At 41.1% G+C, this 27,609-nt stretch overlaps 1 protein-coding gene across 8 annotated transcripts in view; it reads right to left on the minus strand.

Moving 5' to 3' along the window:
• The window catches only part of LOC140714203 (NACHT, LRR and PYD domains-containing protein 3-like), a 99,727-nt gene extending 72,674 nt beyond the window's left edge, over positions 1–27,053 (minus strand). For 6 of the 8 annotated variants that reach the window (XM_073025237.1, XM_073025201.1, XM_073025247.1 and 3 more), the window contains exon 1: positions 26,729–27,053. The gene's annotated coding sequence lies outside the window, so the exon portion shown is untranslated. Of the gene's footprint in view, positions 1–17,559; positions 17,648–26,728 lie in introns of all 8 variants that reach the window. The other 2 variants (XM_073025229.1, XM_073025220.1) reach the window with 1 other exon arrangement.
• Positions 27,054–27,609: the final 556 nt, after the last annotated feature.

Genomic DNA, 27,609 nt, shown 5'->3' on the forward strand with positions numbered 1-27,609 from the left:
GTCCCTCTTAACTCCGTTGAGCACAGGTCCATGTGCTGATAACGCATGTATTGTACACAGCAGTCTTGGTCTTTGTAGTGAGTTTCGGACTCTCCCAGACCCACAAGGAGTGCTGAGCAAGGATCGATGTTGCTTTACCGATATGCCTACTGATTTCAGCATCAAGGGAGAAAGTGTCGCTAATGGTTGACCCTAAGTATGTGAACTCGTGGACCACTTCTAGATTGTAATTGTTGATGGTAATGACTGGTGTCTCCACTACGTCCTGGGCAATGATATTTGTTTTCTTTAGGCTGATGGTAAGCCTAAAATCCTTACATGCCTTAGAGAAGCTGTTCATGAGAGTTTGTAGTTGCTGTTTTGTGTGTGAGGTTACAACAACATCATTGACAAAGAGCATGCCACATATTAAGATCTTTTACACCTTTGTTCTTGCTCTCAGGTGCACAGGGTTGAACACAGCAACAACTGTACTGAACACATTTCCAGGAATAACAGACAAATTGGTTCCAGGATAATTTACAGAGAAAGATGTGGTTTCTTTACTGTTCTACTATCACAGAATGAGCCATTTCTACTCCCCGGTTAAAACAGGTCCATTTCAGGGAATATAAACCATTCCAGGGTGAATGTAACAAAAACAAACTGGAATTACCAGAAACACTCAGCAGGTAAGGAACAGCTATGGAGAGAGGAAACAAACTTAACAATTCAGGCTAATAATGTTTCATCATAATGTCTTCAAACATTTTCAGTTTTTAATGCAGATCTCCAGCAAATTGAGATTCTGCCTGATTCCCACCAAGTGACAGACTGGTGACAGTGAGGGGGGGGATTTCCAAACACAGTTTGAACAGCAAACTCACAGGTCTATTTCAACTGTTGTAAACACAGAACAGCCCATTTACTCATACCCTCTCCCTGTGAGGATGGAATGGGAACACATCCTCTCCACAGATTAGCAGTCATTGCTTCCAAAGGAACTCCATAAACATCTGATCCCAGATCAGAAATACTCACTCAACACCTTATAAACCTGGAGAGCTCGATCCCCGGGTCCATTTTACCTGGATCAAAAACTGTGATATCCCAGGACCCAACCTCACAGGGTCACATAGATGAATCTGCCACTCACCGACCCCGAGAGTCTCACACATCGTCCCCGCATCTCACACTGGGTAGCGCAATCCAGGATTTCCCCATAACCAATGTCCAGCTGCTCAAAATTTCTGCTTCATTGCAAAAGGACAACCATCCAGCCCCATCTGTAGAAAAATAGAAAACCTACAGCACAATACAGGACCTTTGGCCCACAGAGTAGTGCCAAACATGTCCCTACCTTAAAAATTACTAAGGTTACCCATAGCCCTCTATTTTTCTAAGCTCCATGTACCTATCTAAAAACCTCTTAAAAGACGCTATCGTATCCCCCTCCACTCTACTGTTGCCAGCAGCCCATTCCAAGCACTCTGCATAAAAAAAACAAACCCCTGACATCTCCTCTGAACATACTTCCAAGCACCTTAAACCTGTGTCCTTTTGTGGCAACCATTTCAGCCCTGGGAAAAAGCCTCTGACCATCCACACAAACAATACCTCTCATTACCTTGTACACCGCTATCAGGTCACCACTCATCCTTCTTCACTCCAAGGAGGAAAGGCCGAGTTCACTCAACTATTCTCATAAGGCATTATCCCCAATCCAGGCAACATCCTCGTAAATCTCATCTGCACCCTTTCTATGGCTTCCACATCCTTCTTGTAGTGAGGTGACCAGAACTGAGCACAGTACTCCAAGTGGGGTCTGACCAGGGTCCCATATAGCTGCAACATTACCTCTCGGCTCCTAAATTCAATTCCACGATTGATGAAGGCCAATACACCATACGCCTTCTTAACCACAGAGTCAACCTGCTCAGCTGCTTTGAGCGTCCTATGGACTCAGACCCCGATATCCCTCAGATCCGCCACACTGCCAAGAGTCTTACCATTAATACTACATTCTGCCATCATATTTGACCTACCAAAATGAAACACTTCGCACTTAACCATATAACAATTACAGCACGGAAACAGGCCATCTTGGCCCTTCTAGTCAGTGCCGAACGCTCACTCTCACCTAGTCCCACTGACCCGCACTCAGCCCATAACCCTCCATTCCTTTCCTGTCCATATACCTATCCAATTTTACTTTAAATGACAATACCAAACCTGCCTCTACCACTTCTACTGGAAGCTCGTTCCACACAGCTACCACTCTCTGAGTAAAGAAATTCTCCCTCGTGTTACCCCTAAACTTTTGCCCCCTAACTCTCAACTCATGTCCTCTTATTTGAATATCCCCTACTCTCAATGGAAAAAGCCTATCCACGTCAACTCTATCTATCCCCCTCATAATTTTAAATACCTCTATCAAGTTTCAAGTCATCAGCAAACTTACTAACCCATCGCACCACTTCCCCATCCAGGTCATTTATAAAAATCACGAAGAGTAAGGGCCCAGAACAGATCCCTGAGGCACTCCACTGGTGACCGACCTGCATGCAGAATATGACCCATCTACAACCACTCTTTGCCTTCTGTGGGCAAGACAGTTTTGGATCCACAAAGCAATGTCTCCTTGGATCCCATGCCTCCTTACTTTCTCAATAAGCCTTGCATGGGGTACCTTATTGAATGCCTTGCTGAAATCCATATACACTACATCTAAAGCTCTTCCTTCATCAATGCGTTTAGTCACATCCTCAAAAAATTCAATCAGGCTCGTAAGACACGAACTGCCCTTGACAAAACCATGCTGACTACTCCAAATCATATTATACCTCTCCAAATGTTCATAAATCCTGCCTCTCAGGATCTTCTCCATTAACTTACCGACCACTGAGGTAATACTCACTGGTCTATAATTTCCTGGGCTATCTCTACTCCCTTTCTTGAATAGAGGAACAACATCTGCAATCCTCCAATCCTCGGGAACCTCTCCCGTCCCCATTGATGATGCAAAGATCATCACCAGAGGCTCAGAAATCCCCTCCCCCACCTCCCACAGTAGCCTGGGGTACATTTTGTCGGTACCGGCGACTTATCTAACTTGATGCTTTCCAAAAGTTCCAGTACATCCTCTTTCTTAACATCTACATGCTCAAGCTTTTCAATCTGCTGCAAGTCATCACTACGATCACTAAAATCCTTATCCATAGTGAATACTGAAGTAAAGTATTCATTAAGTACCTCTGCCATTTCCTCCAGTTCCATATACACTTTCCCACTGTCACATTTGATAGGTCCTATTCTTTCATGTCTTATCCTCTTGCTCTTCACATACTTGTAGAATGCCTTGGGGTTTTCCTTAATTCTGCCCACCAAGGCCTCCTCATGGCCCCTTCTGTCTCTCCTAATTTCCTTCTTAAGCTCCTTCCTAGTAGCCTTATAATCTTCTAGATCTCTAACATTACCTAGCTCTCTGAACCTTGTAAGTTTTTCTTTTTTTGACTATATTTATTACAGTCTTTGTACACCACAGTTCCTGTACCCTACCATAACTTCCCTGTCTCATTGGAACATACCTATACAAAGCTCTATACAAATATTCTGTACTTTTCCCCGAGAACATCTGTTTCAAGCCTCCAATTTCCTGCCTGATAGCCTCATAATTCCCCTTACTCCAATTGGACGGTTTTCTAACTTGTCCGTTCCTATCTCTCTCCAATGCTATTGTAAAGGAGATAGAATTATGATCACTATCTCCAAAATGCTCTCCCACTGAGAGATCTGACACCTGACCTGGTTCATTTCCCATCACCAAATCAAGTACAGCCTCTACCTCGTGTAGGCTTATCTACATACTGTGTCAAGAAACCTTCCTGAACACACCTAAAAACTCCACCCCATCTAAATCCCTCACTCTAGGGAGATGCAAATCCATATTTGGGAAGTTAAAATCTCCCATCACGACAACTCTTATTATTATACCTTTCCAGGTGTAATAGAAGTTAGAAGCACTAACCAAAGTCAAAGCCAAAACATCGACTGTTCCATATGCCTGGAATGCCGATCGCAGATTATAGCCCAAGCACCAACTCTCCCAGTACTCTTTCCTGCCAGTACAATGCCGCAGTGTGTTAGCCAGTCACAGTTCAAAAACGAGCACCTCCACACCAATGCACAACAGAATGCCCTCTGGCATTCCAGCGAACAAAAACCGATTCTGGTAGTAACTCAGCAAGGCCAAAGGTGCAAAAGGACACTTCACAATGAAGACAAAGTTTAGAAGAAAGATAGCTGATATATAACATTGGCATGGTGGGATTCAGGATGGACCGAGGTTGACCCAGATGATTGATATACATCACTGAAGTTGTGGGGAGAGAGACTGGACAGAGGTTGAACAAAATGGGCAGGGATGAGCAGATGGAACCAGATGGGAGAAGTGATCAAGGACAATCACTGATGGTTCTCCAGCAATACACAGATACTGAATTAATAGTTCATACTACTGTATAATAGATTCTAAACGGACAAAGTTAGAATAAACAATAAGAGCTTTGCCATACATACTTCCACCCTCAACAGATTTTTATCAACACACCTTCGACACTGGACACTTCACACTTTGCATGGTAACTCCTCTGCCCGTGACTGCGAGGAACGGCAGAGACCTTTGGATACAGATCAGCACATCACAGAAACCATTCTCCCCCCTAGTCTTCCCAGTCCCTCGGTAAAGCAGGCAGTGAAATCAAAGATCCCCACAACCTAGGACGTTCTCCTTTCTCACCCACCCCAATCCGGGAGAAGACAACAGACAGAAAGCTCCAGGACAAATGCCAGGAGCCTCAAGAAGCGAGGCAAGTTCGGGGAAGTTAACGGGACTCAGTGGCCAATATCAGATTTCCCCAACACAACATGGAGGAAGCATCACCACCCATCTGGGGACTGTCAGCACACGCCACCTGATCTTGCGTCACAAAGCGGAAGGTGGGGCAGATCTACAGCAACAGCCTCCTGTGACCTGTCAGTGGGTCTCCCATGATGGTGAAAGGATTCCCCATTTCAGTGCTGTGTAAATAGACAGCCTGGGTTCCTGGTTTGGATCATTCAATGCAGATTAAGTGAAGTTGACACATTTTTGACAAGCCCAGATAATTGGAAAATAAATGAGTAATCGGCCCCGAGTTCGGGGCTCAAGGTCAACATCAGATCTCCCCGTTCAGGATCGGCCTCAATATTCACCAATGGGAAAGTGATATCTTCGGCCCGCAGACAGTGATTCTGACCCAGGAAGCCAGGATCCTTTACCAACCCCGCAGTCGAGCCACTTCAGCACTGAGCGGAAAGAAAAATACTGCCTATCCAGAGACAGTGAGCATGCTTGGAGTGATTGGTGCATCAGGGGTCTCGGAAACAGACGCGCAGATGCTGCCCATCTGCAGTTAAATGGGAGGGGCAAACGGGATCACGTGACCAGTGGGGTTCCCCACCCCAGGCAGACAACTCCAGCTACCCACCACTCTGTGAAAGAAACAAACTTGCCCCTCACATCTCCTCTCACCTTAAATGTACTAGACATTTCAATCCCCGGGAGAAAGATATCGTCTGTCCACTCAGAATCAGAATCAAGTTTATTATCACCAGAGTGAAATTTATTAACTTTGCAGCAGCAGTTCAGTGCAATATATAACATAGAAGAAAAAAAACACAAAATAAAAAAAAATAAATAACTAAATCAATTGCAGTATATGTATATCTGGGACCCTTACTCTTTGTGATTTTTATGAATGACCTGGATGAGGAAGTGGAGGGATGGGTCAGTAAGTTTGTGATTCACCATTTTGCAGCGCATGGAGTAAGTCACATCTTCAGCGGCTCTACTTTTTTTTATACTTTATATCCCGCTGATAGACTCCTTTTAAGTTTGATGATTTATTACCTCTGAAAAAGGCAAATGGTGTGTTGGCATACATAGCAAAAGGATTTGAGTACAGGAGCAGGGAGGTTCTAATGCAGTTGTACAAGGCCTTGGTGAGACCACACCAGAATACTGTGTGCAGTTTTGATTCCCTAATCTGAGAAAAGACATTCTTGCCATAGAGGGAGTACAGAGAAGGTTCACCAGATTGATTCCTGGGATGGCAGGACTTTCATATGAAGAAAGACTGGATCGACTAGGCTTATACTCACTGGAATTTAGAAGATTGAGGGGGGATCTTATTGAAACGTATAAAATTCTAAAGGGATTGGACAGGCTAGATGCAGGAAGATTGTTTCCGATGTTGGGGAAGTCCAGAACGAGGGGTCACAGTTTAAGGATAAAGGGGAAGCCTTTTAGGACCGAGATGAGGAAAAACTTCTTCACACAGAGAGTGGTGAATCTGTGGAATTCTCTGCCACAGGAAACAGTTGAGGCCGGTTCATTGGCTATATTTAAGAGGAAGTTAGATATGGCCCTTGTGGCTAAAGGGATCAGGGGGTATGGAGAGAAAGCAAGTACAGGGTTCTGAGTTGGATGATCAGCCATGATCATACTGAATGGCGGTGCAGACTCGAAGGGCCGAATGGCCTACTCCTGCTCCTATTTTCCATGTTTCTATGTTTCTACTGAAGGATTTACGATTTAAGTCAAGCTGGTATTGAACTGAGAAGCGGCAAGACTTTTCCTGAAACGGAGCAAACTGAACAAATCAAGAAAGCGGAGGAACCTGTTACTTTAGCAGGAATATTTTCTTCAATACAAGACATGAAGTCGGAATTCGGATCGCTTAACACTAAGATTGATAAGCTGACGGACTCCAATGGGAATCTTGAAAAATCTATCTCTACTGTTCAAGATTCTCTGAAAAATCTGGACTTTCAACTTCGAACAGAACGAACATGGTCTATTCAAGCAAACTATTAAAGATCAAGGAATGAAGATATCTTCAATGGAAAAGAAAATCAATGAAATTTCCTCAGAACTATCTAAAACGAAGAAAAAAATGGTTGATTTAGATAGTAGAGGGCGTCGGAGGAATTTGTGTATTCTAGGACTGCCTGAAAATACTGAAGCTGGCGATCTGTTAAAGTTCTTCTCAGATATGTTGAGCTCACTTTTTAGTGAGACCCTGGAAGCTAGCCCTTTAATTGATAGAGTCCATAGAATTCCATTTTCTTGGCGTTCGTCTGAATTACATCCTCGACCAATTGTACTTTGTCTGCATTATTATACAACCAAAGAAGCCATATTTCGAGAAGCCAGAAAAAAAGCGAAAGATAATCTTTAAATCGACAGAGATTCAGAGTTGAACAGATAGTTGAAGATTATTCCCCTGAGATCTTTGCCGAAAGAAAGAAATACCAAGAAGTCATGAGTGAAATGTATAAATTAAATTTATACCCCTCCCTTCGCGATCCAGCACGGCTGATAATTTTTCCTGAAGGGTCTCAGTCACTGAGAACCTACTCTCCCCCAGGAGGGATGGAAGTACATTAAAAATCTTAAAGTTAAGCCAATTACTGAATAAAATCTTAAAGCTAAGCTGATTACTCAATAGGTAATTCTGAAGTATTTTGATGTACGAGATGTTTATGGATCCCCTGAGTCAAGTTTATTCTATACTTTTTTAGTCTCTGGTATGGGATGTGGCTGATCAATTTTTTTTACTTATTAATAATTAGTATATACATAATTGTTTTGTAGGGAACTCTTACAGTATTGTACTCTAATGGTCCGTACAGGACCTGAGGTGTATGAATCTTTTTATTTCTTTTGTCTGTCTCAATACTAATATCGTTTCAGGGGACGGACGGACACACACACACATTCTTTTTTTTCTTTTTTGAGAGACAGAACTTCGTAATATTATTTGCTCAGATTTATTTCTCTTTGAATATGTGATTAAGATACTTTAGCTGACTTTAAGATGGCCGTTGCCGATTATGTTTTTATTACTGTTAGACATAACATTGAAGTAGTTGAATTTTGTTTGTTCCTTTTATTATGGCTATTTTGGGTGGGATTTTTACTTTAATATACGTAGCTGCAAAATGGAGAATAGGGTCAAGGGTTATTAGTTTAACATGTGGCCAGCCTATTGGTTACTGTCTTTCTCACTTTTTGGGAGGGGGGAGGGAGCTATTAGAATAGTTTTTGTTTCTCGATTGGGCAGTTCTTTTGATGGATTTTTTTCTCACAAATACATCACTCCTTCTAGTTGTATCCATGCCTTTTGGTTCAATCTGTGCTTGCATAATAGTTATTTTATAAAATATTACATCAAATTTTAAACATGGATATTAATAAAATTAATATAATATCTTGGACTTGGAACGGTGTGAATCACCCAATTAAGTGTAAAAAGATTTTTAAGAAATTAAAAACACTTAATGCAGGTACTATTTTTGCACAAGAAAATCATATATGGAAACAGGATGAGGACTGATATTTCAAATTTTGGGAAGGCCCTTTGTATCATTCATTGTCGACTAATAAAGTAAGAGGTGTATCTATTTTTCTTAGCCCCAAAATCCCTTTTGTACACTTTAATACTATTACTGATTCGATTGGAAGATACTTAATTGTTACTGGTCTATTATGTGAGCAAAAGGTAGCTCTGGTGTGTGTATATACAAACGTAAACATTTCTGATTCTTTTAAGAAACTTTTTTTTGAGCTACCGAATTTGAATGAATATAAGTTGATCATGGATGGTGACTTGTTGTCTGAATCCAGAGATTGACAGATCATCAACCAATCCGTCGCTTCCCAATAAAGCAGCAGCGTGTATTAATTCTTTTTTACTAGAATATGGCCTGGTCAATATCTAGAGATATAAACACCCCAACGACAAAGATTTTTCTTTTTTCTCACACATTCATCATAAGTATTCTCGAATTGATTACTTTTTTTTTTAGACACACGTTTGCTAAACTCCATTGTTGAGTGTGCGTATTAACATCATTGCATTGTCAGATCACGCGCCCTTAAAGTTAATCCTGAAATTTTCAGATCGCTTTTTGAAAATGTCACAGTGGAGATTGAATCCTGTATTGTTACAGGATCCAGCTTTTGTTAGTTTTATTAAGGAGCAAATTTTTATATTTTTTGAATTTAATACAACTGAAGGACTGTCAAGCCTGATTATATGGGACACGTTGAAATCTTTTCTTTCTTTTCAAATCTTTTTATTATTATTATTATTATTCAAAAATACACAGGTACATCAAAGTAACAACACTTACAATGCCTCAAAAAAATTTTTTAATTATCTTAAAGATTGAAAATTTTCGTGAATAAAAAAACCCTACTAAGCAAGAAAAGTGAGAAAAAAAAAGAACCCATTGAGGGCACAACCCCGGAGCCATGCGTCATATAGAAAGCTTCTAAAAATAAACATCAAACCGCCAACAAGAAGAAAAAATATGTCAAAACAAAATTAACTGAATTTTTAACTGAAATGATAGTAACAAGCAAATGAGCCCCATCTCTTCTCAAAATCAAATAAAGGTTCAAAGGTTCAACTTCTAATTTTCTCCAAACTGAGATACAGCATCACTTGAGAGAACCATTGTAACAAAGTAGGAGCAGATATATCCTTCCATTTCAACAAAATGGCCCTCCTAGCTATCAATGTAACAAACGCAATAACATGTTGGTCAGATAGAGAAATACCATGAATAATTTGAGGAATTATTCCAAAAAGCACAGTCAATTTATTAGTCTGTAAATTGATTCTAAGTGCTTTAGAAATTGTCGAAAAGACTGACTTCCAGAATGGTTTTAATATAGAACATGACCAGAACACATGTGTCAGTGTGGCTATCTCCGTTTTACATCTATCATAATACTTGTCAACATTGGGAAATATTTTAGAAAGTCTCTCTTTAGTCCAATGGTAACGATATACGATTTTAAATTGAATCAGTGAATGACTAGTACAGACCGAGGAAGAGTTAACCAACTTCAGAATCCGCGTCCAATCCTCCCATATAAAAGTCAAATTGAGTTCTTTCTCCCAATCCTGTTTAATCTTAAGTAAAGGACGCTTATCCCATTGTAATAATAAATTATAAATTCTTCCAATAGAACCTTTCATCAAGGGGTTCATATTCATAATAGTATCTAAAAAGTCAGCCTCCAATATATAAGGAAAATTACTTAAATATTTTTGTAAAAAATGTCTAACTTGAAGATACTGTAAAAAGTGTGAATATGAAAGAGAATATTTATTGACTAATTGTTCAAAAGACATCAATCTGCCTTCTTTAAATAAGTCCAAAAAAGACTTAATACCTTTATTTTCCCAAAGTAAAAAAAATTGGATCACTCCAGGAAGGTTTAAAACAGTAATTACGATAAATTATACTACAAAGTTTAAATTTTTTAAGATTAAAAAAATTGCGGAACTGAAGCCAAATTTGTAAATAGTGCTTAACCACAGGATAAAAATTTAAATTAGCAACTTTAGCTAATTGTATAGGTAGAGCAACTCCTAATAACGAAGTTAAATAAAACTGTTTCACAGCTCTCAGTTCCAGGTCTACCCAGATTGGCCAGTCATTCCTATCACTCCAATATAACCAAAAGGACATATATCGCAAATTAACAGCCCAATAATACATTCTTAGATTAGGCAAAGCGAGACCTCTGTCCTTTTACTACTTTTGTAAATGATTTTTATTGATCCTTGGTCTTTTATTATCCCAAATAAAAGATAGAATAATAGAGTCAATCCGATCAAAAAACTTCTTAGTCAAAAAACAGGAATATTCTGAAATAAATATAAAAACTTCGGTAAAATCATCATTTTAACTATATGAATACAACCAACAAGTGAAAATGTAAGTGGGCGCCATCTACTAAATGAGTACTTCATAGAGTCCACTAAAGGAAGAAAATTAGCTTTATAAAGATCCTTTTTTTTGTAATTCTGACACCTAATTATCTAAAAGAATCCGTAACTTTGAAAGGAATATTATCATATATAAAGACAAATTCATTTAAAGGAAGTAATTCACTTTTACTAAAATTTATTTTATATCCTGACAATATTTCTAGCTTCACAAAGAGCAATAGCAAGGGGTTCTAATATTAAGTTAAATAACAAAGGACTCAATGGACAACCTTGTCTTGTCCCCTGTGATAGCTGAAAAAGGGGAGACCTACAGTTATTGGTGACAACAGGAGCTTTATATATCATTTTAATCCAATTATTAAAATTAATACCAAAACCAAATTTTTCTAAAACATTAAATAAATATTTCCATTTGACTCGATCAAATGCTTTTTCAGCATCCAAAGATATAACACATTGTGGAGTTTTAGAAGAGGGCGAATATATAATGTTAAATAATCTCTGAACATTTGAAAAAGAATAACAACCCTTTATAAAGCCTGTTTGATCTTTAAAAATGATTTTACCCAAAATACTCTCCAACCGATTGGCCATTATCTTTGCGAGAATCTTAGCATCAACATTCAGTAAAGAAATAGGTCTGTATGAGGCACAACCAGTAAGATCTTTATCCTTTTTGAGGATTAAAGAAATAGAAGCTTCATAGAAAGTAGAAGGTAAGTCGCTTTTCACAAAAGAATCTTTAAACACCTCCAACATATATGGAGAAAGCAGTTTTCCAAGTTTTTTATAAAATTCTACAGGATAACCATCAAGTCCCAGGGCCTTACCAGATTTCATTGAAAAAGCTTTATGGATTTCGGATTCAGTAACTTGGACATCAAAAGATTTTTGATCCTCAGCAGAAATTTTAGGGAAAACAATCTTTCATAAAAAAGCATTCATTTCAGAAGAATCTACTAAAGATTGAGATTTATAAAGTTCAGTATCGAAATCTTGGAAAATCTTATTGATCTCTTCATATTCCCGAGCCAAGGTACCATCCTTTCTATGAATTTTCAAAATTTGCCTTTTGGCTCTAGCCGATTTTAATTGAAATGCAAGTAATTTATTATTTTTATCTCCAAACATATAAAATTGGCTCTTTAACTTAAGTAGATAACCTTCGATTGGATGAATTAATAATAGATTATATTGTGATTGAAGTCCCACCCATTTTTAAAATAAGGCAATATTAGGGGAAACCGCATACACATTATCTAAATCTTTAATTTGTTTTGAAATTTTATCTAATTCTGCTTCTGTCTGTTTTTTGAGTTTAGTTGAATAAGAGATTATCTGACCACGTAAAAATGCTTTGAATGTATCCCATATAATTAATTTGGACTGTTATGAGTGATGAACAGACCTGATGGACAATGGGGTGAAGAGTTAACCATTCCCCCCCCCCCCCCCCGCGCAAAACACAATCTATTACTGTTGCTATGCTGACCATGAAAAAGAGATGAAAAACAGGCAAGAACATCTACGACAGGTAAGAGAGAGGGGGAAATCGCTAATTAACCTTATTGTGACTCCTTTTTGAATTATTTACTGTTTCACTGCAAGGACAATAGTTTGCTCATAAACATTCCTCAGTGGCCTTATTTGATGGTGTTATGAACCCCATAACTGGGTCACTTACCAGCAAAGATAGAGAGGTCCGCTGAAGTCTGATGGTACCATTTTTAAATGTTTTTATTTATAAAGGGGCACAAAAGTAAGGTTAATACAAACATTCAAATATACGTCATCAATACTCAATCTAAAGCACGGGTATAGTAATAATCAACAATACGAAGTAGCTCTATCGTTTGTCCAGGGGTAAAACTATCGTCAGATGGAAATATCAAAGTCTCTGAAGTTCATGCAGGCTTTTAGCCTTTCGGAGACCGCTGGGGCTCACGTGTTGGAGAGAGAAAATAAACTTGCCAGCCTGTTGGACTCAAATCGTGGAATCGGGAACGTGAGTTCCCCGTTGTCAGTTCGGAATCCTTTTCAGGGTTATCAGCCACTCGATTCCCTAGATAGGGGAACCAAATCACACGTGGCTCCCGAACAGCTTCCCATCCTTACGGGAGTGATGAGCGATGGTGTCTCTGTCTGGTGCGTCGCTGGAGTACTGCCTCCTGCAGTCTCCTTTTTATCATGACTGGCAGATTTGTAAATGTCAATCAAGGTAGGGTGATACAATCCCCACCCCACATTGCCCGAGGGTGTCCATGTCCCTGATAGCTGGCACGTACTATAGAGTTGCAATTCACACAGGTGCCTCTAAGAACAATGGTCAAATCCATTGCATTGTCTCTCATTTCCTGGGTCCAAGACCCGAATTAATAGCGATCTTGCGATTCTCCGGAAGGAGGGGGCTGGTCCCGCACCCTTCGGCTCCTCAGAGCTGTGGTACATTCATAACAATGGACACAGTCATTCAGGAGTGATGGATAGCTGAGTCCCCGTTAGTATGGATAAAAAGACAGGTCTGGAGAGACACTGACTGAGTGTTGGAACCTACAAGAAAGGTGGGGGCTTCGACGACCGAACCAGGTGGTCGCTCATTAAGGCTATCAGTGTAAAAGCAGGGCCGGTGGGGACTTGTGTGTGTGTCCACTCATGCCAGAGTGACGAGTCCACCACAGAAGAACGGAGAGGTCATAACTGAATGACCACACCGATACGACAGATTAAGAAAGCAAAGGAAGGTTTGCCTGACTGTAGCTGTTACATCTCGCTCGCTCTCTCTCCAACGATTATAATACAACCATAACTACATCAGCACTCGTGAACTGAACTGAACTTTATACTTTTCTACGACAATTCATTTACCCCTAGACATCGATAGAACTTGTTTATTATTGATTATTATTATTCCTACACTTTTAGGTTTATTACTGCTAACTTGTTTTATATGTATATTTGCATTATTGATATGGTTTTTGTTTATTTTTATTAATAAACACCTTTAGTTTGGTACCACCAGACTCCAACGGATTCTTCTTTCTCTGCTGGTTAAACACCCAGTTATGGGGTACGTAACAAATTGGGGCCTCGTCTCGAGATTTGATTACCAAATTAGGGGACCAGTGAATCGGGATAAAAGTCCCTTATCTGATCTGGTTGTGAGATTAATCAGACGGGAAACCAGCAGAGATGGACATTGTCAAATTTTTAAAAGATCCGACTGCGGTTAAAGGTTGCCAGGAAGTCTGAATTGGTGAATGTTGCGAAACGATTAGATCTCCCAGAGGTGAAATCGTCAATGAGAAAGGTGGATATACAGAGAGAAATAGCTATGCATTATGTATCCAAGGGTTTGTTCACACCAGATGTATTGGACCTGTTCTCTGAGAGGAAACCAGCCGAGGGGGAGGTTCAGTTAGAGATGGAAAAATTAAGGTTGGCTGAGGAAAAGGAGAAGAGGCAGCATGAACTTTGGATAAGGCAGCTGGAAGCAGAGAGAGAAGCTGCAGGGCGAAGAGAGGAAGAAAGGAAAGAAGAAAGGAGGAGAGAGGAGGAAGAAAGGAAAGAGGAAGCTGAAAGGGAGAAAGAGAGGCAGCATACGCTGGAAATAGAGAAGTTAAAGGTACAGCAGGGAAGAGACCGGGCAGCAGACCCAAATGAGGGGTTCAAGATTGGTCGGGAGATCCAGTTGGTACCTCCATTCAAGGAGATGGATGTCGATAAGTTCTTCCTCCATTTTGAGAAAGTGGCTGTGAATCAGAACTGGCCTGATAGAAAATGGGCTGTACTGGTACAGAGCGTACTTAGGGGGAAGGCTCAGCAAGCGTATTCGGCATTGTCCATGGACGAGTCTAGGAATTATGAGGAAATAAAAAGGGCTGTACTGAGGAGTTACAAGTTGGTGCCAGAGGCATACCGGCAGAAGTTCCGGAACTTGAGAAAGCCGTGGAACCACACGTATTTAGAGTTTGCCCGTGAGATGCAAATATATTGTGAGCATTGGTGCGCCTCAAAAGGGGTTGATGAAGATTATGATAACCTGTTACAGTTAATACTGATACAGCAGTTCAAAAGTTGTACCCTGAGAGTATGAAGACGTACTTGGATGAGAACGCCTTAACCCACAAGTCAAAGTTTTCCTCAAATAAGAGTTACCAGAGAGGCAGTAGGGACAGTAGAGAAAGCCCACCGGCTAAGGCAGAGAATAAGCTGGGAGCAAGTGGAAAAGGTGAGGAGGAGGAAAAGCAGGCTGGCAGGAAGGTTCCTAGCTTTACGTGTTATAATTGTGGGAAAGCTGGTCATATAGCATCTAAGTGCTTTGCTCCGAAGAAGGAGACAGGAAAAGGGAAAACAGCAATCCTACAGGTTGCATTGAGTCGGTCAGCAGATCAATGAGGAAGGCAAAGGTAGATAGAGCACAAGAGGGGCGTGAGAAGTTTATCTTGGAAGGGACGGTGTTTGTGAAGGAAGGAAAAACCCCAGTTCCAGTGCGGAGAGATACTGGGGATGTGTATTCAGCAGTGAAGCTGACAAGTAAGCCTGTGAGTGCTGAGGACCTGCCCATAGATTCCAAGATTTATCCCGCATGCGCAATCACTCGCAGCATGTCTAGAAAGGTGGCTGAGAAAGGAGCCAGTTTAAATGAGTCCAGTGTTGATTTGGCGGAGACGTTTTTACCGACCCTGTACCAAGAGGGTGGTAAAACGGAGGATAGTGGGGTGAAAGACAGTAAAGGAGAAGAGGTAGATGTCCCGTTTGAGTGTGTTCAGGATGTGAAGGTTGTGGATGCACAGGGTACTGAACTTAGTATTGAAACTCAGGAAAAGTCTGAGATATCTGATTTAGTTGAAAAGGAATGCAGTTCTTTTGGGTCAGATGGACTTGGTTTAGTGAAGAAAGGGTTACCTTGGTTTGTGTTAGGTGTGTTACAAGGTAATGATGAGACGAAAGCTGGTGATGTGAATGTGATTGAAGGAGAAGGGAAAGGTGTTGTTCCTAAATTGAATTAAAAAAATTTAAAGTCTGAATTGGTTTTAGAAGGATTGACTAAAGGGATTAACTGAACAATGGCTTGTTAACAAGGTGCTGTGAATCAATTACAGTTTGTTTGGAAATTTAAAGATAAACAACTTGGTGATGTTGTTCAAGTATGTGATTTGGAGAGGCAGAACTTGAAATGTTGTTTTGACCAAGAGGGATCATCTGCCACTGTTAAACTGAAAACAAATAGAATGAAAGGTCCTGAAGATAAAATTAATGACTTGCTTAAAATTAACGAATTGTGTGGAAGTTCAGCAACTGGGCTTAGTTTGGAAAACATTGGTGATAAGATAGCTCCTGTGAAAGTTGTCTGTGAAGGCCTATTCCACACTGGTGAGCAAGCTAACCACATGAGATTTAAGTGGAAAAGGGACAAAGGTTGACCAAATGCCACTTTGAATAACAGGATCTGGTTTTGAGGGAATTTGACAGAGCATGTGAAAGATAAAAACACCATGGAAGATTGACTGTTTAAATGTTAAGTTTAAAAGTAAAATAGAGATTAGTACTTGCACAAACTTTTATAATATACCACAGTAAGATCACACATGTATTGGTTCACACTTTTATACACCTAAGCTAAGAACATAACACCTTTAGTATTTTTTTTTGCTAACATGAACAATAAAAAATAGGTGGTTATTAAATTGGAGTCTGTTGTTACAGGAATTTGATATTAAAATACAACATGTAAAGGGGAGTGACAAAGTAATTACTGATTGCTTATCTAGATGTTAACTTGAACGTCTATCTATTATTCTTGTAGTTCAGACAACTTCTGTATTTTGTTAAACTCTGTAATTCAGTGCTTTATTAGTTAATTTTCCCCCTGGTGAAAATTCCCAGAAGGATGGGGGTGTTATGAGTGATGAACAGACCTGATGGACAATGGGGTGAAGAGTTAACCATCACCCCCTGAGAAACACGAACTATTACTGTTGCTATGCTGACCATGAGAAAGAGACGAAAAACAGGCAAGAACATCTGCGACAGATAAGAGGGGGAAATCGCTGATTAACCGTATTGTGACTCCTTTTTCAATTATTTACTGTTTCGCTGCAAGGACAATAGTTTGCTCATAAACATTCCTCAGTGGACTGAAGGAGTGGCCTTATTTGATGGACACAGTCATTCAGGAGTAATGGATAGCTGAGTCCCCGTTAGTAGTATGGATAAAAAGACAGGTCTGGAGAGACACCCTCCAGACACGCCAGTGGACACTGACTGAGTGTTGGAACCTACAAGAAAGGTGGGGGCTTCGACGACCGAACCAGGTGGTCGCTCATTAAGGCTATCAGTGTAAAAGCAGGACTGGTGGGGACTTGTGTGTGTGTCCACTCATGCCAGAGTGACGAGTCCACCACAGAAGAACTGAGAGGTCATAACTGAATGACCACACCAATATGACAGATTAAGAAAGCAAAGGAAGGTTTGCCTGACTGTAGCTGTTACATCTCGCTCGCTCTCTCTCCAACGATTATAATACAACAACCATAACTACATCAGCACTCATGAACTGAACTGAACTTTATACTTTTCTATGACAATTCATTTACCCCTAGACATCGATAGAGCTTGTTTATTATTGATTATTATTATTCCTACACTTTTAGGTTTATTACTGCTAACTTGTTTTATATGTATATTTGTATTATTGATATGGTTTTTGCTTATTTTTATTAATAAATACCTTTAGTTTGGTACCACCAGACTCCAATGGATTCTTCTTTCTCTGCTGGTTAGACACCCAGTTACGGGGTACGTAACAGGACATACCTCTATATCATTAAAAAGAAAAAATTATTTTATCTGGCTTTCAATAAAACTGATAAAATCAGAGTTTTGCAATAAAGTCTGAGACATGGTGGACGAACAAAAATGACATCGTCAAATTCAAAGGACAAACTCAAAGGCACATGATCAGATATAGCAATAGCATCATATCCACAGTTTTTAACATTAGGCAAAAGGCGGGGATCAATTAGTAGCAGTAATTCCGTGCTGCTCTTAGCTTTCTCTCTTCCCCCCCAGCTTAAATTTTGAATTTATAATTTTTAATTGCTGATTCTTGAAGGGGAGTAATAGGTCTACCAGAAGTGGGAAGAATTTGCATGAATCTACTGACAAAGGGAATGGAAAAGGTAATGGAAAAGGAAAGATGCCGAAGGAAAGATCTGATGAAATCCCATCATGGGCTGAAGACATCGCTCGGACATTGAATTTAATTCAAGAACAGAATACGGTAATTAAAGATCAACTGGAAAAGAATAATAATGAAATGAAGTTATTTCTGGGAAATCTTAAAGATGTGGAGACTCAAGTTACTCAACACGAAGAGGAATTGAAGTTAACCAAGCAAAAATTGTCTGAAACTACAACCCGTTTGCAAAAATATCATGATAAGATTATAGATTTAGAAACCAGGTCTCGCCGAAACAACATACGATTTGTTGGATTGCAAGAAGAAGCTGAAGATGGAGATTTAACAGTTTACTTTGGTAAGCTCTTTCATACTTTACTTCTGACTATTTTATCAAAGCCGCCTGCTATTGAAAGAGCACACAGTCTTTCGAAATTTAAAAATTCAAGCAGACCAAGAGTTATTTTGGTTTGTTTTCATCACTTTAAAATTAAAGATCAAATAATGCAGCAGGCAAGTGTTATGATACCAGCCCCCTCCTTTGCGAGAATCGCAAGAGCCCTAGTGAAGGGGGGGTCAATGACCCAAGAGAGACGTGCTGAATAGACACCGGAAATGAGAGAGAGAGAGGGAGACGTGCTGAATACCACGTCCGGGATGCAGAATAAAGCGACCCTGACCATTGTCTCATGAAGACCACGTGTAAAGCCCTCAGGCAAAGTGGGCTGGTTGAGAGAGAGATTGACACCTGCGATCCCGTGAGGAAGTATAAAGGAGGGTCTGGGGGGGGGAGACGACCCCTTTAGACGCACCAGAAGACACGCTAGAAATCCTGCGACAGCGTTTAATAGCGACAGCCGGTGGTGGGGTTCGTGTGCGTCTTTTCCTTGCCTGGGATTGGCGACCTCACCACGAGAGAACGGCTTAGCTACAGGGGAGGCCACCAGCGAGCGTCCATTCCCCAACGAGACAAAAGACGGAATCGAACCCCTAAAGGTTGGACAAACCCGGCGGGTAACTGTTTCATTCAATCTCTCTCTCTCTCTCTTTCTAACAAAAGTGCACCAACGCGACACCACCAAAGACGGCAGCTGGTGGAACTGCAGTGACCGCAAGAGACTTTCAGATATACAGTGGACAATATATACATTACCCCTAGACAACGATAGAGTTTATTTCTTAATTGGTTATTACTATACCTGCGCTTTAGATTGAGTAGTGACGACTTATGGTATCTGAATGTTTGTATTAACCTTACTTTTGTGCCCCTTTATAAATAAAAACGTTTGAAAATGGTACCATCAGACTTCAGCGGACCTCTCTATCTTTGCTGGTAAGTGATCCAGTTACAGGATACGTAACAACGTGGGTGTCTCGTCTCGAGATTTGAAACCTAATTGGGAGGGCAGTCCGTGAAGGGGGGAGACCCACCCATTCCCGTCCGAATCTGGCGAGACACCGGGGCGGAGCTGTCGTTGATCTGCCGTGAGATACTAGATTTCGGTTGGAGAAGGGGAATGGTCGCCGTGAAGGAGATAGGTACAAGAATAGAAATGGTGCCCCTACATCAGGTAATTATGGATTGTGAGCTGGTATCTGGACCAGTCGAAATAGGGGTGCCAGTAGAATTCCCGAGAACTGACGCGGACGTCCACCTCGGAAATGATTTAGCCGGGGGACAAGCTTGGACCCGGCTCAAACCGCCTGTGAGGATTGCAGCCCCGCCCCTCGCATCTCCAGTCTGTACCACAGGCGCGAGCATTCGCAGCCTGTCGAGAAAGGCAGCTGAGAAAGCGAGCAGTTTATATCTGGCCAGTATTGATTTGGCCGAGACGGTCCTACCGACCCTGTACCACGGGGGTTCTGAGGGTGGTAAACTGAAGAGTAGTAAAGTAAAAGGGGTTAAGGGAGAGGAGCGAGATCTTCCCTTAGCGAAGAGAAAGGTCCTAGAGGTAGGAAATAAAGATGAGAGACGGGAGAAGCTGTTAAAAGGTCCAGAGTTGGACATGGATGATCTGTCGGGGGTGGCAGCCCTGTTTGAGGAAGTTGAAAGTTATCAAGGTGTTCCCGATAATGAGATGAAGGCAGTCCTAGATGAAAAGGATGCCATTACCTTGGAGAGGTCCGCTGGGTTGGCAGACGAGGTTGTTTCAGCCTGCGGGGTTGAGTTTACTCCGGAAGGGAGTTGCCCAGAGAGGAACTGGGAGGATCAGGGGAATTTAGAATCTGAAAAGGGTACGGGTATTGAAAGCCTGGAAGAGGCAGATGTCCCATTTGAGTGTGTCCAGGATATGGATGCACGTGGTACTGAACCTAGTAATGGAGCTCAGAACAAGTCTGAGGTATTTGATTCAGTTGAAAAGGAATGCAGTCCCTGTGGGTCAGATGGACTGGGTTTACTGAAGACAGGGTTAACCCTGGTAATTGGGGGAAGGGAGGGTTCCCAGGTGTTGGTACACGAAGGGGTGGTGAACCTTAAAGTGGAACTCGACCATGGGGGAATAAACATCATTATTGAAGGGAACGGGAAGTTTGTAGTTCCCAAATCGAATGAAGAAAATTTAAAGTTTAGATTGGTGTCAGAAGAAGCAACCAAGCTACAGAAACGAGGGCTTGGGAACGCGGTGCCTGCGCATCGATTACCGGTTGATTTGGAATGTAAAGGTGCCCCACACGCTGTTGTTATTCAAGAGCGCGCTGTGAAAAAGCCGGAATTTAAATGCGGCCTGAGGGAAAGGTTCGAACTGAAACCCATCAGCCTGCATGGTCCTGACAAAAGGGCTAGCCGCCTGGGTAAAATTACAGAATTGGGTGGAAATGGCCTAAGTGGTGTTGATACGATGACCCCGATGAACGAGACGGGCGGGAGTTCACCACGCCAAATAACTCAAGTTCCCCACGGGGGGGGGGGGGACTCCCCGGAAAAGAGGCGACGGTTAATTGAAGTCTGATGCTACAAGATTTTCAGTACGGTACGCGGTGTTAAGATATTAAAGCAAGGGACACTGTAATCGTTAACTGTTTAGATACTGACTTGAATGTATAACAGTAGTACTCTGTGAAAAGAAAAGCTTATGTATGGTGGTAGGTTCCAAAAATCCTGTAAGACGCTATACCACTGTTTTTAACCGCTGGTAAAAAACGTTTAAGAGGGGAGGTGTTATGATACCAGCCCCCTCCTTTGTGAGAATCGCAAGAGCCCTAGTGAAGGGGGGGGGGGGGGGTCAATGACCCAAGAGAGAGAGAGACGTGCTGAATAGACACCGGAAATGGGAGAGAGAGGGAGACGTGCTGAATACCACGTCCGGGATGCAGAATAAAGCGACCCTGACCATTGTCTCATGAAGACCACGTGTAAAGCCCTCGGGCAAAGTAGGCTGGTTGAGAGAGAGATTGACACCTGCGATCCCGTGAGGAAGTATAAAGGAGGGTCTGGGGGGGGGGGGGGGGACGACCCCTTTAGACGCACCAGAAGACACGCTAGAAATCCTGCGACAGCGTTTAATAGCGACAGCCGGTGGTGGGGTTCGTGTGCGTCTTTTCCTTGCCTGGGATTGGCGACCTCACCACGAGAGAACGGCTTAGCTACAGGGGAGGCCACCAGCGAGCGTCCATTCCCCAACGAGACAAAAGACGGAATCGAACCCCTAAAGGTTGGACAAACCCGGCGGGTAACTGTTTCATTCAATCTCTCTCTCTCTCTTTCTAACAAAAGTGCACCAACGCGACACCCTCAAAGACGGCAGCTGGTGGAACTGCAGTGACCGCAAGAGACTTTCAGATATACAGTGGACAATATATACATTACCCCTAGACAACGATAGAGTTTATTTCTTAATTGGTTATTACTATACCTGCGCTTTAGATTGAGTAGTGATGACTTACGGTATCTGAATGTTTGTATTAACCTTACTTTTGTGCCCCTTTATAAATAAAAACGTTTGAAAATGGTACCATCAGACTTCAGCGGACCTCTCTATCTTTGCTGGTAAGTGATCCAGTTACGGGATATGTAACACAAGAAAACAGAGGTTTTTCAGATTCAACGAATCTGAGCTCCGTTTTTATGAAGATTACCAGAAAGAAGTAATGGAACAAAAATCAAGATTTGCTTCGGTAATGAAACAAGCATATGTTAAGAAATTATTTCCCTCTCTGAGATATCCAACAAGAATGAAAGTTTCTCCTCCTCATTCTTCTCCACGTACTTTCTTCGACCTCAAAGCCGTGCTGGATTTTGTTCAAGCTATACCTATCACCATCACTGATGTTACTACCGAATAAACTATCTGAAAAGCTGTTTGATTATTTGTATATTATTCATAGTTTAAAAAGATATATGAAGGCTAATTGGATATTTTATTGAGAGATTAATAAACGAAGATAAGAAAACCTGCTCATTATTATATCCTATTGGATTTTTTTTTGGAAGGAAGATTTACGGCTCAAGTTTGACTGTTTAAATAGCTAATTAGATATTTGACTGAGAAAAGAGGATAAAGGGATTTGTTCCTTTTATTTGGTTTTGAGTTTGATGTTTGATTTTGAGATTTGGTTTTGATGTTTCTTTTTGTTGTTTCTTAATTTACTAACTGGTAGTTTTCTTTCCTATTAATAGAGTTTATTTTTATATATATATATCCGGGGGGTTTAGTTACTTATGATATTACTACTTAATATTTCTTTAAACTTAGTTCAGATAAATATACTATTAACCCTTCTTTTTGAAATCTGTTTTATTATAGCGATATATAACTGAATTTAATAGTTTTCATAGAGATTTACAGCTTAATTTAAGATGGTGCTGGTTTTTCTCTAAGAGATTATATTATTTTGGTTCTTTTTTGTTTCATACATGACAGAATGTAAACACTCGCCTTTGCTGAGACGTTACTGTCTTTCTTGCAAAGTCATCTTATTTTTTGTGTACAGGCACTCGTTGGGGGTGGAGGGAGGGACAAGACCGACAGAACGGCCCATGGCTTCACATCTATCTTAGTTCCATTGCCTTTTTTTGGGCTTTTGGGAGGGTGGACAGGTTTAGAGTTAGGAGATTTTTTCCCATTGGGTGGTTCCGGAGCATGCGTGTTTTCTATATGGTTGTATTCCTCATCACTGCCATCATTGATAATCCCGTATTGGTATGTGCTCTGCACATGTATAAAGTAAATTAGAATAAAATTATACTATGGCGATCAAACGGATTAATGTAATAAGTTGGAATGTACGTGGTTGGAATCGCGCTATCAAAAGAAAAAAGACTTTTAAAATTATTAATCGATTCCAACCTGATATAATTTTTGCTCAGAAAACACATATCAAGGCGGGAGATCAAAATAGGTTTTACAGATGGTGGAATGGCCTGCAGTTCCATGCTACTTCACAAAGTAAAACTAAGGGCTTATCTTTATAAAATCTAATATATTTACTCAAGAGGATATTGAATCAGACTCTAATGGTAGATCTTTAATTGTTAAAGGAGTGATTTGTAATAGAAAGGTTGTTTTAGTTAATTTGTATGGTCCCAATTAAGATGATCCTTTTTTTTAAAAAAGTATTTGCTTTATTGCCAGATTTAAATGAGTATATGTTAATAATGGGTGGGGATTTCAACTGTTGTTTAAATCCTATGATTGATAAGAGTTCAACTAATCAGAGACTTCCAAACCGCATCAGTTATCAACTCTTTGATCGATTTTGGGTTGATCGAATTATGGAGGCATTTACATCCTGATAATAGAGAATATTCCTTCTTTTCACATGTCTACAAAAAATATTTGAAGATTGAAATCTTTTCTTAGGGGACAGATAATTTCATATTCAGCAGCTTTGAAAAAGAAAACTAAAGCGGAATTGTCAGCGCTTATTAATAAATTTAGAGAGAGAGAGAAATTGTATTCAGTTAAACCTACTGAAGACCTATATAAAGAAAGGGTTGAACTTCAATCACAGTATAATTTGCTTCTGACCTTTCCCATTGAACAGCAAATTCTTAAATCTAAAAGTTTATTTTATATACTTGGGGATAAATCTGGTAAACTTTTGGTGGGTCAGTTAAAGGCTGGTATGGTTAGAAGACAGATTTTAAAAATTCATAGACCAGATAGAATGGAAACCTTAGATCCTTATGAAATTAATAAGACACATCTTTTAATTTTGAGCAAGTCTGGCGACCCTTTATTCAATATTTTCATATGATTTAATTTGTATTTATTTATTTATTTTTCTTTATTTTCTATAGGGAAATTTTTTCCTTATCCACAAAGGTTCAGAGGTGACTGGAAGGATCTTTTCTCTCCTCCTTTTTCTCTAATTTTATCCTCAAATGGACTGCCCAATCTTTCTTTTCTTTTTTTTTGTTTTAGTTTAGTTTAGTGGGTTCTTTCCCTCTTTATATAATAAAATTTCCAATCTTTTTTTATGATTTGTTAACAGGAGTTTATATTATATATATATAAAACAGCGTAACATCGTACTTATCTGATTTTGACAATATATACTTTTTTTGCTGTTTATACGTCTTCTGTATTATGTGTTTACTAAAACTTCTACTCTGATTTATATTTTTTTACAGGAAAATCAATTAAAAAAAAGATTGAAAATGGAGTAAGTTTGCTGACGATACAAAGGTTGGGGGTGTTGTGGATAGTGTGGAGGGCTGTCAAAGGTTACAGCGGGACATTGATAGGATGCAAAACTGGGCTGAGAAGTAGTAGATGGAGTTCAACCCAGATAAGTGGTTCATTTTGGTAGGTCAAATATGATGGCAGAATATAGTATTAATGGTAAGACTCCTGACAGTATGGATCAGAGGGAGTTTGGGGTCCAAGTTTGGGGGCCTTCATTAATCGTGGAATTGAATTTAGGAGCAGAGAGGTAATGTTGCAGCTATATAGGATCCTGGTCATACCCCACTTGGAGCACTGCGCTCAGTTCTGGTCACCTCACTACAGAAAGGATGTGGAAGCCATAGAAAGGGTGCAGAAGAGATTTACAAGGCTGTTGCCTGGATTGGGGAGCATGCTTTATGAAAATAGGTTGAGTGAACTCGGCCTTTTCTCCTTGGAGCGACGGAGGATGAGAGGTGACCTGATAGAGATATAGATGATGATGAGAGTCATTGATCGTGTGGATAGTCAGCGGCTTTTTCCCAGGGCTAAAATGGTTGCCACAAGAGGACTCAGGTTTAAGGTGCTGGGGAGTAGGTATAGAGGAGATGTCAGGGGTATGTTTTTTATGCAGAGAGTGGTGAGTGCGTGGAATCCGCGTGGAGGCGGATACGATATGGTCTTTTAAGAGACTTTCAGATAGGTACATGGAGCTTAGAAAAATACAGAGCTATGAGTAACATTAGTAATTTCTAAGGTAGGGACATGTTCGGCACACCTTTGTGGGCCAAACGGCCTGTATTGTGCTGTAGGTTTCCTATGTTTCTATAAATAGGTTAAAACTCATGCAAAAAAACAGAAATACTATATATTTAAAAAGTGAGGTAGTGTTCAAGGGTTCAATCTCCATTTAGCAAATGGATGGCAGAGGAAGAAACAGTTCCTGAATCACTGAGTGTGTGCCTTCAGGCTTTTGTACCTTCTATCTGATGGTAACATTCAGAAAAGGGTATGCCCTGGGTGCTGGACGTCCTTAATAATGGATGCTGCCTTTCTGAGACACTGCTTCTAATCCTCTAGTAATCTTATAAACGTCCATCAAGTCTCACCCCAGCCTGCACGGCTCCAGAGAAAACAACACAAGTTTGTTCAACCTCTCATTATAGCTCATGCCCTTGAATCCAGGCAATATCCTGGTAAAACCTCTTCTGCGCCCTTTCCAAAGCCCCGACATCCTTCCGAGAATTAACTGTATGAAACACTCCAGATGTGGTTTAACTCGAGTTGTATAAAGCTGCAGCACAAGTTCCCGACTTTTGAACTCAATGCATCAACTAATAAAGAGAACCATGCCATTTGCCCTCTTAACCACGCGATCAATCTGCGCAGTCTCTTTCAGGGAGCGATGAACGTGGATCCCTCTGATAATCAACATTGTTCAGGGTTTTACATTTATCAGTGTACTGTCCTCTTTACATTCGACTTATCGAGCTGCCAAGATGATCATCGCTACTCAAATCTCACTGAATTCTCTCAGGTCCTGTTGAATTTATTGCTAAGTGCACAAGTATGGGAAGATACAGGTACAGAGAAACACTGACTTGTGGCAGCATCACAGGCAAGTACATTCAGATGACTCACAGAACAGAAATTATACAATTCTGTCAGTAACAATATAGAATATGTTTTACGCCATCCTGCTAATAGGAGCAGAACAACAGGGGCTGAGCTCATCTCAAGACGGTTCGGTGTGAAGGTCTCGACCCCGACAGATTCTGTGAAGGAGGCGAGGCCGCCAGTTCGAGAAAGTTCATCCCCTCCACCTTCAGGTTTCACTTTGTGTTTCTCTCTCCCTTCCCCATACGCACCTTTTAATCTCCGGTCCTGCCGAAGGGTTTCGGCCGGTAACGTCGACTGTACTCTTTTCATAGGATGCTAGCCGGCCTGCTGAGTTCCTCCAGCATTTCGTGTGCATTGCTCGCATTTCCAGCATCTGCAGATTTTTGCTTGCCTGAGTTCGGGAAAGTTTAAGGGACTCTCTGCCCAAAATCTGACACCCCTCTCCCCACCCACCCCCCCCCCCCCCCGGCTCGGCCGGCTTGAACACTCACCGATGGAAAGTCGTTGGTGTCGTCCGGCAGAGATTAATCCGTCCCCGGATCCCCGCCCCAGGGGGCAAAGACTATCGACCTCTCCAGATCCCACCAGCGAATTGCTTCAACAAAGAACGAAAAACATCGCCCATCCAAGACTGAACATGCGCGATTTCGTCAGCGCGTCATCAGGTCAGTGGGCGGGGCTTCGGAAACAAACCTGTAGATGCTGCGTAAACACAAAGTACACTGCTGATGCTCTGGTCAAATCAACACGTACAAAAGCTGGATGAACTCAGCAGGTCGGGCAGCATCCGTTGAAATGAGCAGTCAACGTTTCGGGCCGAGACCCTTCAGGCCCGAAACATTGACTGCTCATTTCAATGGATGCTGCCCGACCTGCTGAGTTCATCCAGCTTGTGTACGTGCAGATGCTGCGGATCTGCGATAAAACGCGATCACGTGACGGGTGAAGCGTCTCCCACGTGACCCGGTGACTCCGCTCCTCGCCCCTGACACGCTGCCTGACCCACCACCGCATTTCAAACATTATTTCTTTGTTAACCCTCTATGGAATTAATTTCCATCTTCTGCAGCCCCGTGTTGCCCTCAACCACTCACCTTCCACCCCGTCACTATTTCACCTTTCCATCTCCCCCTTACCTGGATCCACCTCTCACTCCCCAGCTCTTGCCCCATCCCCACCCCTCACCTCTTTTCTCTGACTATTTCCTGTCTACTCTCAGTCCAGAGGGAGGGTCTTGGCCCGAAATGTTGACGATCCATTTCCCTCCACAGAGACTACCCGACCCACTGAGTTCCTCCAGCAGTTTGTTCTTTGGTCTGTATAACCCGTGTTAGTATGAGGGAGCGGGATTTTACACCATATTCCAGGTACA

This window comes from Hemitrygon akajei, chromosome 2 (genome assembly GCF_048418815.1).
Source record: "Hemitrygon akajei chromosome 2, sHemAka1.3, whole genome shotgun sequence".
Lineage (NCBI taxonomy): Eukaryota > Metazoa > Chordata > Chondrichthyes > Myliobatiformes > Dasyatidae > Hemitrygon > Hemitrygon akajei.